Raw genomic sequence first — 12,587 nt, 5'->3', positions numbered from 1 at the left:
AACAACAATAATCTACCATATTCAAGAAGTGAAATACATTTCTATGGAAAGAATGGTTAAAGAAAGAAAGAAAGGAAAGGAGAAAAAGCAAAGTCATGATGTTGTTGTTGTTATGTGCCGTGGAGTCGGTTCCACTCATAGCGACCCTGTTCAGGGTTTCCAAGGCTATAAATCTTTACGGGAGTAGAAAGCCTCATCTTTCTCCCGCTGAACAGCTGATAGTTTTGAACTGCTGACCTTGCGGCTTTCAAGCCGATTCGTAACCACCACGCTACCAGTGTTGAAGAGCAAAGATGTCACCTTGAGGACTAAGGCGCGCCTGACCCAGGCCATGGTGTTTTCAATAGCCTCATATGGATGTGAAAGCTGGACAGAGAATAAGGAAGATCATAGAAGAACTGATGCCTTCGAGTTGTGGTGTTGGAGGAGAATACTGAGGGTGCCATGGACTGCCAAAAGAACCAATAGATCTGTTTTGGAAGAAGTGCAGCCAGAGTGCTCCTTGGAGGCCAGGATGGCTAAGCTTCGTCGTCCCTCATACTTTGCACATATTGTCAGGAAGGAACAGTTGCTGGAGGAGGATGTCATGCTGGGTAAGATGGAGGGTCAGAGAAAAAGAGGAAGACCCCCAACGAGATGGATCAGCCAGGTGGCATCATTGATGGTGTCAAGTGTGGCAGCGGTAGTGAGGTTGGCCCAGGATCGGACATTGTTTCTTTCTGCTGTGCATGGGGTCGCTATGAGTCGGTTCTGACTCAATGGCACCTGACAACAACAACAACAAGGCTACCAGAGCTCCTTAATATTGTTGTTGTTATGTGCCATCGAGTCGGTTTGGACCCATAGCGACCCTGTACAGGTTTCCAAGGCTGTAAATCTTTACAGGAGCAGAAAGGCTCATCTTTGTCCCGCAGAGTGGCTGGTAGTTTTGAACTGCTGACCTTAAGGTTTGCAGCCCGATTCGTAACCACTAGACTACCAGAGCTCCTTAAAGTAATGATAGAAGAACCCAAAAAGGGAAGGACAATGCCAATTACCAACTTCCTTTTTGATGTTCCCCAGTGATCTCCCTCTGATTTGCTTTAACAATTTCCACTGGGATGGGAATCTTTTTAGGATGAAATATGTGACAAGCTTGTAAAAGAAATAAAAACTCTCATGCAAATCTAAAACAAATCAATTATGGCTGAGTAAGTTTTGACTCATTGTGATCCAAAGTGTACAGAGAAGATCTGTGTTCCCTAGGATTTTCAAAGATGTGGAGTTTTCAGATTTTTTTGTCTGTGAGTTCTAATAATCAACCTTTCTGTAGTAAAGCATTTAATTATTTGTACCACCCAGGGACTATGCAAAAGAGAACTTCCTCCGTTTCATTAGAACTCCCTATTAAAGACTAAATTTATCTATTAGGGGTGATGTCTCTGGGCATTGGAATAACAAAATGAAATAGCAAAGTCTGTGCTTCCGTTTGTCTGTAGTTTTCATAATTGCTTATATTCCAACCTTTCACTACAATAACCCAAAGTCATAGCTACATCTTTTTCTCAGTTCATTAGTTTTACTCCCTTTTCTTCAGAGTTGATTCTTATTTCTCATTGAAATAGACCTTCTTTGGTACATTATCTGTGAGAGAACCATAAAGATGTGAAAGCATTTGCATTGTAAAAGAAAGGCTGTTTAATGTAAGAAAGGGGTTTGCTTTTAACAGTATTATGAGATGTCTGTACGCGGTATCTAATTTACTTTCTTCTTAAGATTTTTTAAGTAGTCCAATATTCCTCAAAAATTGTATTGTTTAAGTAATGTTCTATTCTTTTTCTAGATTTTCAGATGACTTTCTTCCCCATTTCTTTGGATTTGCAGTGAAAAAAAAAAAAAAAGAACAGAAATAGATGTGAGAGCTCTGAAGAATCTTTCCAGACATTTTCTGCATTTAGATTGTTTCATATGACAGGTTGTTGTATTTGCTACCAACTGAAGATATCTAGTATTATATCAGAGACCATTGTACTGGGGATAGTAAGGAAAACACTATATAGAGCCAGCAATGGATGTTTTTTATGCTGACCAAATGCTTGGAGATTCTAACTCACCCAGAGACACTTTGGAAGAAAAGTTCTATCTTCACACACACACACACACACACACACAGTCACCTATGGAGCCCACATTGTTGTTGTTGTTAAGTGCTGTTGAGTCAGTTCTGACCCATAGCCATCCTTTATAGGGTTTCCAAGGAGTGGGTGGTGAGCTTGAACTGACAACCATGCCATTCAAAGAGACTTTGCAGTCAGCACATTAACCACACCAGCACTCCATTCTCACACACATGGAGTCTCTATAATTCAATCCAGTAGGGAATGCTAGAAAAATAAACAAAAACCTATATTTAAACTTTTGACCTACTTCTTCCAACTTTGGCAGGATTCCTACAAGCATGATACCCTTCTCCTATTACTGGTCTCTTGTACCAACATCCTTGTTCCAAAGGGATATTTTGGATTCACTTCTCACAAGACTCATTTGTTTGTTCTTCTGGCAATACATTCTGCATTCGATATTCTTTGACATACCATAATTCAAAGATATCACTTCTTCTCCAGACTTTCTTATTCATTGTCTTGATTTTGCATGTAAAGGAGATAACTGAATATACCAAGGACTGGGTCAGGTACACCTTTGTCCTTAATGCTACATCTTTGCTTTTTAACACTCTAAAGAGATCTTTTGCATTTGATTTTCTCAGTGCAGTACATCACTTGATTTTTTTATTGCTTCCATAGGCATAGTTTATATATTCAAGTAAAATTCAATTATCGACAACTTAAATCTTTTCCCTGTTTATCATAATGTTGCTAATTGTCCAGTTGTGAAGACTTTTGTTGTCTTTGTGATGAAGTGTAATTTATACTGAGGATTATCATATTCGATCTTCATCAGTGAGTGCTTCAAGTCCTCTTCACTTGCAGCAAACAAGATTGTGTCATCTTCAGGTCACAGGTTGGTCGTGAGTCTTCCCCCTAACCTGATGTCAAGTTCTTCTTATATAGCTCTGCCTCTCAGATTATTTGCTACACACACAAATAGAATACGTATATTGAAAGGAAACAAACTTGAGGCATGCTTTTCTTATTTTCATTTCAAATGACTGCCTCTTGCTCTATGTATAAGTTCTGCATGAGCACATTTAAGTGTTCTGAAATCTCTATTCTTTGCAATCTTAACAAAATTTACTCTGACCACACACTGAAATGTATTTGTTACTCAATAAAACACAGTAAATATCTTTCTATATGATGTTTCCTGTTTTCAGCTAAGATATATCTGACATCAGCAGTGGTGTCCCTCATTCCACACTGTTTTAGATTGAATTGTGTTCCTCCAAAATATGTATCAGCTTTACTGGGCCATGCTTCTCGGTGCTTTGGCAAATTCTGTGACGATGTAAAATGGTAATCATGTGATAATCCCCCATGATGTGATCTGATATGATAAATCAGTAAGAGTATTAAGGGTAGGTTACTCAATGGTACTTAACAACAACAAATAAAAAGTTATCCCCTAGAGTTGGCAGTCTGGATTTGGCTTTCTAGCCTCCTAAATTGGGAGAGAATAATTCTGCTTGTTAACATCATCTATGTTTGGTGTTCCTGTTATAGCAACATTAGATAATTAAGACGCACGTTATTTTCTGACTTTGGCTTGAATTTCTGGCATATACTATGGGTGTATTCTTGCAACTGTTTTTGAATTATGTTCAGCAAAATTTTGCTTGCATGTGATACTAATCATATTCTTTAAAAAAAAAAGTCTGCATTCTGTTGGACCACTTTTGGTATAGGAACATATATGTATCTGTTCTTACAAATTGACTAGTTATCTGTCTTACAGTTTTCTTGGAATGGGTACGCAATTCCAGTTGTTTTATCCATTTGTTGAAATATCTTAATTGAAGTTCACTCACATCAGTTCTTGGAGCCTTATTTTTTCACCATTGCTTTCAATATACGTTGGATTTCTTCATTTAGTATCATTGGTTCTTAATCATTTGCTAACTTCTGAAATGATATGAAACTCAAATAATTATTTCAGTACAGTGACACTGCATACATATTCCTTCCATCTTCTTGTGATGATCCCTACATCTACATCATACTTCTTTTTTATTTTTATTTTTGTCATTGCTACTGATAAGTGCTTTTAATTTTGTTTGGGTTCATAGGATCTCTATACCCTAATATTGCCAGCGCCAATCCCATCCTGACAATTGTTTGTGTTTTCTCCTGACTGTCCATGCCACTTGCAGTTATTACTGTACAGCACCATAATTCAAATTCATCCACAATTCTTCTATGGTATTCTTTATTCATTGTCCTTCTTTCAAGTGCCAATGAGGCTACTGAAATTGCAGTGATTTGTGTCAACTGGACCTTAGTCCTCAAACTGACATCTTAGCTCTTTAACACTTTAAAGAGTTCTTTTGCAGCAAATTTCCCAAATGCAACAGTTCCTTTAATTTCTTAACTGCTGTCTTGAGTGTTGATTGTGGAACCAAATAAAATGAAATATTTGACAACTTCAATTTTTTCCATTTATCATGATGCATTTACTGGTCCAGTAGTGAAGAGGTTTTTTTTGTTTTGTTTTGTTTACATTCAGTTGCAAGCCATATTGAAGGAGGTAGTCTTCAATTTTCATCCGTAAGTATTTCAAGTCCTCTTTGCTTCTGGCAAGCAAAGCTTTGTCATCTGAATATTACACATTATTAATGAGTCTTCCATGAATCCTGATGCCTCATTCTTCTTCATATAATCCAGTTTCTCAGATTATTTTTTCAGCATTCAGACTGAATCAGTATGGTGAAAGGATACAACCCTGGTGTACACCTTTTCTGATTTTAAACTATTCAGTTTGCCCTTGTTCTGTTCAAACATCTGCCTTTTGATCTATTCATATGACATTAGCAACTTCCTAGGTAACCCTAGGTCCATATTCTCTTCTGAATCAGGAATGCATTTCTGGTAGTTCCTGTCAATGTACTGCTACAAATACTTTTGAATTATCTTCAAAATTTTACTTACATACGATATTAATATTGTTTGATGATTGACACATTGTTTCATTATTTTTCTTTGTAATGGACACAAATATGGATCTCTTCCAATCAGTTGGCCAGGTAGCTGTATTTTAAATTTCTTGGCATAGATTTGTGAACACCTCCAGTGCTATGCCATTTTGTTAAAATATTTCAATATGTATTCTATCAATTCCTGGAGTATTGCTTTTCACTAATGGCTTCAATTCTCTCAGTACTATTGGTTCTATTCATATAGTACTTCTTGAAATGGTTGAGGATTGATCAATTACCTTTGGTACAGTGACTCTTAGTATTTCCTCTATCTCTTTTGATACCTCCTGCATCATTAAATATTTTACACATAGGATTCTTCAATATTGCCACCTAAGGTTGAAATATTTTCTTCAGAACTCTCAGCTTGAAAAATGCAGAGCATGTTCTTCCCTTTGGGCTGTCTAACTCTAGGTCATTACACATTCCATTATAATACTTGACCATGTCTTCTACAGCTGCCCTTTGACATTTTCTGTTCAGCTCTTTTACTTCCTCATTTCTCCCAGCAGCTTTCTGCTCAAGATCATGCTTCACTCCTTTCTGGAATCCAGAAACTCTGGAATCAAACTTGGCTGGAAGGATTAAGGAAATGGATGACAAAGGGGACAAAGATTAAAATTAGGAGGAGAGCCATTAGAGAGCCAAGTGTTGGAGTTAACCAGGTGAACCAAGACCATGTCTTTGCTTTAAAGTTCCCCCAATATAAATAGCCTGAGACTACTTTTTCATAAAGTTGATTCACTCTAAGTATGTTTTGTAAATTGGCTTGGATTTTTCCTGACTGGTTAACAAAGAAACACTAGTTTCTTTACCTCTGTAGTTAGCCATTGTTGTTGTTGTTTTATGCTGTCAAGTTGATTCCGACCCATAGCAACCCTGGATAGGGTTCCTAAGGAGCAGCTGGTGAGCTTCAGCCACTGACCTTGCAATTCAACGACTTTGCAGTCTGACACATTAGCCCACAATGCCACACCGTAGGCTTAAAATTCTGTTTTTTAACACTATGCTGGCTAAGAAGTTAATGTATTCTTGGAGAATATTGACTTAGCTGGTTAATTCATGGATAAATTGATTTGATTCAAGTGTTGAGCAGTAAATACAGAGTTAAGTAGGCCTGCAGAGCCAGTAGTTTTTCCAGCTAAGATTCCCAAGGTTGTAAAAACTGTTATGTCTTCATGGTGCAGATGAGGGAGTTGAGAGTAAAGGGGAAGGGAAATATTATCATTGATAAGGGTAAGAGTGACAAAGATGTATATTAAGGTCAAGGTCCCAGATCAACTGGTGGGTAAGCATAAATAAACATTAGGGCCACAGAGAAAGCATCTGTGGTTGTCGAGATGTCATCTTAAGATTGTGGAACTTAGCTTGATTGTTTTTAAATACGGTGGCCCATATGTGCTAGGCAAAAATGGTAAAGGAGTAATTGCAAGCAGCTGGCTGATTGTTAAATTGACCTACAGAAGTGACCTATAGAATGTTGGAATGCCTGGTTGGACAAGGAGTAATAAGGAAAATATATTTTTGTTTAGTGTCTTCAAGTTAGTTCTAACGCCCAGTGACCCTGTATAGGGTTGCCAAAGAATTGCTGGTGGGTTTGTACTGCCAGCATTGTTGTTCAAAGTCCAGTGCTGATCCTACAACACTACACCAGAAGGAAACTATGGTGGTGCAGTGTGCCGTGGAGTCAGTTCGAGTTCCAACTCATAGAGACTCTGCATAGGGTTTTCAAGGTTGTAAATCTTTACAGGAGCAGAAAGCCGCATCTTTCTCCCACAGAAGAGCTGGTAGATTTGGACTGCTGACCTTGAGGTTAGCAGCCCAACTCGTAACCACTGCACTACCAGAGTTCCTTAAGAGAAAACTATGGTGGTAGTGTTTATGTGCGATGGAGTCGGAACCGACTCATAGTGACCCTGTACAGGGTTTCCAAGGCTGTAAATCTTTATGGGAACAGAAAGCCTCATCTTTCTCCCACTGAACACCTGGTAGTTTCAAACTGCTGACCTGTTGGTTCACAGCCTGATTCGTAACCACTACGCTACCAGAGCTCCTTCCACTATAGGCCCCTTTAAATTGGTTTGAGTAGTTTGCTGTAAACAGTTTAGTAAAACTTTTGTACAGTAGGTTTAAGGAGACCTGATGTTTAAGGAATTTTGTAACAAGAGGTTTGAATCCTGAAAGGGCTCCTAACTTTAGGGGGTTATTGTGATTCACAAGGAAAATAAGTGGGGTCTTTGAGTGATATTATAATTGGCTATAAATGATGGACTCTTCTTAGGGTGTCTGCATCCCAAACTTTGGGAGGAACTTGTTCAGAAACTTCAAGATGGATGAAAGAGTAAAGGTTTAGGTATAGACCATGAAGCCTCATTGCAGAACCTAAGGAAAGATGTTTCCGAATGTTAAAAGGAGCTGTGTATCTGATTCAGCCATGAGATCTCTTCCTAGTAGAAGGGCAGGATCATTTGAGAACATTAGAAAAGAACGTGTAAAGACTTGGTCTAAGGGGTTACAGACTTTGTTTAAGTTTGTCTTATTTAACGGTTTAGTAGTACTTCTTTTCATGCCTTTAATGAGGCAAGCGAGCATATGATCTTGGTACAGTCTGTTAGGGGATCTCTACTGATAGTTCTAGTTGGGGTCCATCCATATCAGGGAAAGTTGTGGAGTCAGCAGAATCTCTACCAGGTTCTAGGTGATTTAAGCTATCCCTATATTCAAGTTTTTGATGATATACGAGCTCTTTCCTCTGGATTAGTTCAGGTGGAGAAAACGAGGCGTATATCTCTCCATCTTAAGTCATAGAAGAGTATAAGATATTCAAACACTTTAGTGAACTTAGTAAGACTATCTGAGAAGGAACTTAGTTTCAATTTGAGATAGTTCTGACATAGAAAAAGGGATGTAAACTCAAAAAACACCCCGAGTCTTCAGCTTCCCGGAAGGGGAGCTGGTTGACTGGGCTGGCAGGTCCCTGGAAAGGTTAGCCAGAAACAGTTGGCTACAGGAGTGGGGGAGATAATGAAGGAAGGGATAGAGGGAGGTTTAAGGGACTGGATGAAGGAGCAGATGACCAGAGGAAGAGGGTAAGGATAAGGAGGAGATATTAGAGAGAGGGCAGTCTTCAGAACCCCCCCTCCCCTTCTTTTCATGGATGAACAGTGTAAAGGGTTTTTGTAGATTTTATAAGCCCAGTAATAGGTCCTCCCCAAGAAGGATTTTGAGTTTGTTGAAGGCAACTGACCATTCAGAGGTCCATACTAATCATGTCTTCACTCGTTTAGGTGCATATATAATAGTTTCTCAGTAAGACTGAAGGTAGGGATTCAAATCCCGTAGAGCCCTGTCATTTCCAGAAACTCTCTTAACTGTCTCTTAGTTGAGGGGACCCTCAGTCTAGTATTTACTTCTTTCCTTTCAGGGGTCAAAGTGCTAATTCCCTAGAACAACACAAATCCCTGGTTGTGTGCTTTTGATTTTGAGATGCAAAAGCTGGACAGTGAATAAGCAAGATCGTAGAAGAACTGAAGCTTTTGATTTGTGGTGTTGGAGGAGAATACGAAAAGTGCCATGGACTGCCAAAAGAACCAATACATCTGTTTTGGAATAAGTGTAGCCAGAGTGCTCCTTGGAGGCCAGGATGGCTAAGCTTGAAGGATGTCATGCTGGGTGAGATGGAGGGTCAGAGAAAAGGAGGAAGACCCCCAACGAGATGGATCAGCCAGGTGGCATCATTGATGGCGTCAAGTGTGGCAGCGGTAGCGAGGTAGGCCCAGGATTGGACATTGTTTCATTCTGCTGTGCATGTGGTTGCTATGAGTCGGTTCCGACTCGATGGTACCTGACAACAACAACAACATTTAAGAAGGAAATGTCTGTGTATCAGGGGTGTTTACACACTCAGGCACGTAAACAAAAGCATGAAGAAAGCACTTCTCTTGGAAGTGGCATAACAATGCCTTAGTCAAGAGTTTTGACTGGGGTTTTCCCTTTACCCCCATAATAACCCTATACCCAGTGGAGGACAAGGGGCCAAGTAAAGGTGGCAAGATGGAGAAGGTTACCCTCCTATCTAATATGAATAAAATAGTCTGACTTTCTACCACAACAGACACCCAAGACTGGGGAGTGGTGAGCTACTCTTGTTGTCAGGAGCAGAGCTAACCTCCTGGCATCATCCGTGCAGGGCTCCCTCAACCTGACGGGTACGAACCTGTGCCATCAAGGGGTTGGGGCCTTTGGCCAGTTGGAGTCAATGTTGCACCATACTGTAGGGCAGTCTGGACACTCCAAGTGCCAGTGCTCCACTACCCACAATTGTACCATCCATTAGGATCAAGATAGCCTGCTCACAGAGACCTCCAGCTGCTATTCTGTTATATTCTTTTGCCACTATTGGCAAAGGGCTTTCATCAAGGAAACGGAGAGAGGGAGGTAAAGTTAGCTGGGCATCCAAAATCCCCTGCCAGTAGTTGTGACTGTTTCTCAATTTTCTTTGTTTTTTCTGTTATCTCCGTCATCCTCAGCCTATCACTGCTATTAAATCTTTGTCAGCCCCGTCCACTAGTTAGGATAAATGTGTGTTGAGTCCCAACTCTACGTTTCTTAATTTTATTCTAGTATCTAGGTAGGCCTCAGTCAAGAAGTACATACTTAAGACCGCCTTCCTTGTATCCAAATCTGAGTCCACATTTGTATATTTCTGAATGCCTCAGTCAGTCTGCTCAAGATGGTTGGGGGATTTTCCTCTTCCTCCTAAGTAGTTTCTTTAATTTAGTCATAATTGACTGTTTTGTACACATATTTCCTTATGCCTTCTAACACACGAGTGAGTAAGTGCTTGCATTTGTCAAAATCTTCTTCATCACAAAAAAACAGTAATAGTGCAATTAATATTCTAATAACATGTATGGTAAAGAATGAAGGTTTTGAAAACTGAGAATCTTTCTTTGAATACATTAAAACTGTAAACTTAGTTTATTAAGTGCTATTACAACCATTATGTTACTATAATGGTTGTTGTCGTTAAGTGCCGTCGAGTCAGTTCTGACCCAAAGCGACCCTGTATAGGGTTTCTGAGGAGCGGATGGTGAGCTTGAACCACCAATCTTACAGTTCAAACGGCTTTGCAGTCTGGCGCATTAACCCAATCAGCATCTCACCATGACTGTAAATTAGTAACTAGTCATTTTTAGAAATCAAAGAATACATTTGATAAAAACAAAATTTCATTGTCACTGTAGAATTGCCTCACTTTTGGAAAAAATAAAACTTGTATGGATTGTGGAGCATTAACACACATACAAAGTAGACAATATTATATAATGAATCCCCTTGGCTCTATCACCCAGCAATTATTGTTAACTTGTAATCACTCTTATTTTATCTATGCCCAGGCACTAGCCTTCTGCTATATTTTGAAGGAAATATCCTAGGTTATATCTTTTTATCCGTAATTATTTTAGTATATTAATGAGAATAAAGGAGTTTTTAAAAAGCACAATCAAAATGCAATTATATTGTCTAAAAATATTAACAGCAATTTCCTTTTTAATGTCATGAAGTAACTAGCCAGTATTTAAATTTCTCATGGTGCAACGAAAGGTCAATATTGTTTTCAAGTCCCTCCAGGAAAGGAAGAAGTTATGGGACAGTTTTTGAATTCATCTCTAAATTTCTCTAGCTCCTTTTTGCAATTCCCCAAACCAGACATAGAAAGGGGTGTAAGGACCTAACTAATTTTACCTGATTTTGCCTACCTAGAGACTGCTTGGCTAAACTCTAGACAGGCTCAGAAAAGCATTTTAAATAGACAAGGCCTCAGTTTTAGTTCCCTCCAGAGACGAGGTCAATCTCCATTCTGTACATTAGCCTGAACACGTCCTCCTGCTCAGGAACGTGCTAAATCAGCTCATGTTGCCTTAGAGTATCCTTTCACCCCTAGAAACAGTGAGAACTAGATAAGAAATAGACAGGACCCAAGGCCAGATGCCAGATGTTTTCCTTTACCCTAGCCTAAGAACAAAGAACACCAGTACTGACCAATTAAACTGTAACATCTCCTACTTTGCCAATTGTTAACCAATCAGAAACTGTATCTATGGTACTGCACAATTATGCCCCTAAAACCTTATAAAAACTGGCTTGTACTGTAAAGCAGGGTTGCCTTTGTCTCCTGCTTTTAAGAGTGAAGGTGGGCCCCAGCGCGTTGGCAAATAAACCTCTTGCTGTTGCATCGAATTCGAGTCCGGATAATCTTTTTGGGGTCTCCTACTGGATTAGGCCAATAAGGGACCTAACAGGGGGACATGTTCCCAGTCAGTAGGCTTGCTCCTAACTCAGGTACTTCCCTTAGGGGGTACATTCCTCTCCCAGGAGTCCTGGTGTGGCATTGTGGGTAAATGTGCTGGATTGAAAAATTGGTGTGAACCATAGGGTCATTATGGGTTGAAAATAACTCTATGGCACTTAACAACAATAAGGTCCCACCCTATAACCTGATTGCAGTCCCACTGGAGAAGGTTCAAGGCTGTAGGTAGGCTTTGAAAAAAAGTGGTGGGTAAAGATGAGGGCCAGGGAGTTATCCACAGACTGACCTTTATAAAGAGTAATAACTGCAGGACTGGAGGCTGAGTCAGCCTCATGGGAGGAGGAGGATGCAGAAGTCCTAGTACAAGGTTGTTGTTGTTAAGTATTTTCAAGCTGATTCTGACCCATAGCAACCCTGTGTAGGGTTTCCAAGGAGCAACCACTGACCAAGAAGTTCAAGGCGACTTTGCAGTCCAGTGTATTAACGTACAGCTCCACAGCAGGACAGGACACCCCATTTTATCTCTGTTGCAAAGACATCTAACTGTAAAATGGTGTTATAAGAGAGAGACACATTAACAGGCCATTGTTCTTGGCCACTGAGGGAATACTGGGGCTCAGGTAGTATTATAAAAGAAGAATGGTCTCTTTTTCTGAATTTCCTCTATTGGGAGGTTGCCTCAATTAGTTGGCTAGCAGCCTATGGGGGCGTCTTTTGGTATGCTTGAGCTTTGGCCCATAGCACCAACCTTTCTACTAGCGGTGGTCCAAAACACTTTGGTTTAGGAGGGCCAATATTAAAAATAAGTATTCTCACATTCCTTTGTTGTTAAGTGCTGTGAAGTGGGTTCAAGCTATATAGTGACCCTGTGTAGGGCTTCCTAGGAGAAACTGGTGGGTTTGAACCATCAACTTTGTGGTCCAAACTGACTTTGCAGTCCAGCACATTAATCCACAGAGCCACATCAGGATTCCAAATATCCTACTCCTTAAAAGCTATTCACCATTATACCAAAACCAGGGAAGGACATCACTAAGAAGGAAAACTACATAGCAATATCCCTCATGAACATAGATGCAAAAATTCTCAACAAAATCCTAGCCAACAGAATTCAGCAACACATCAAAAAGATAATACATCATGATC

Source organism: Chrysochloris asiatica, unplaced genomic scaffold, assembly GCF_000296735.1.
Source record: "Chrysochloris asiatica unplaced genomic scaffold, ChrAsi1.0 scaffold00253, whole genome shotgun sequence".
NCBI lineage: Eukaryota > Metazoa > Chordata > Mammalia > Afrosoricida > Chrysochloridae > Chrysochloris > Chrysochloris asiatica.
This window is presented reverse-complemented; position numbering follows the sequence as displayed.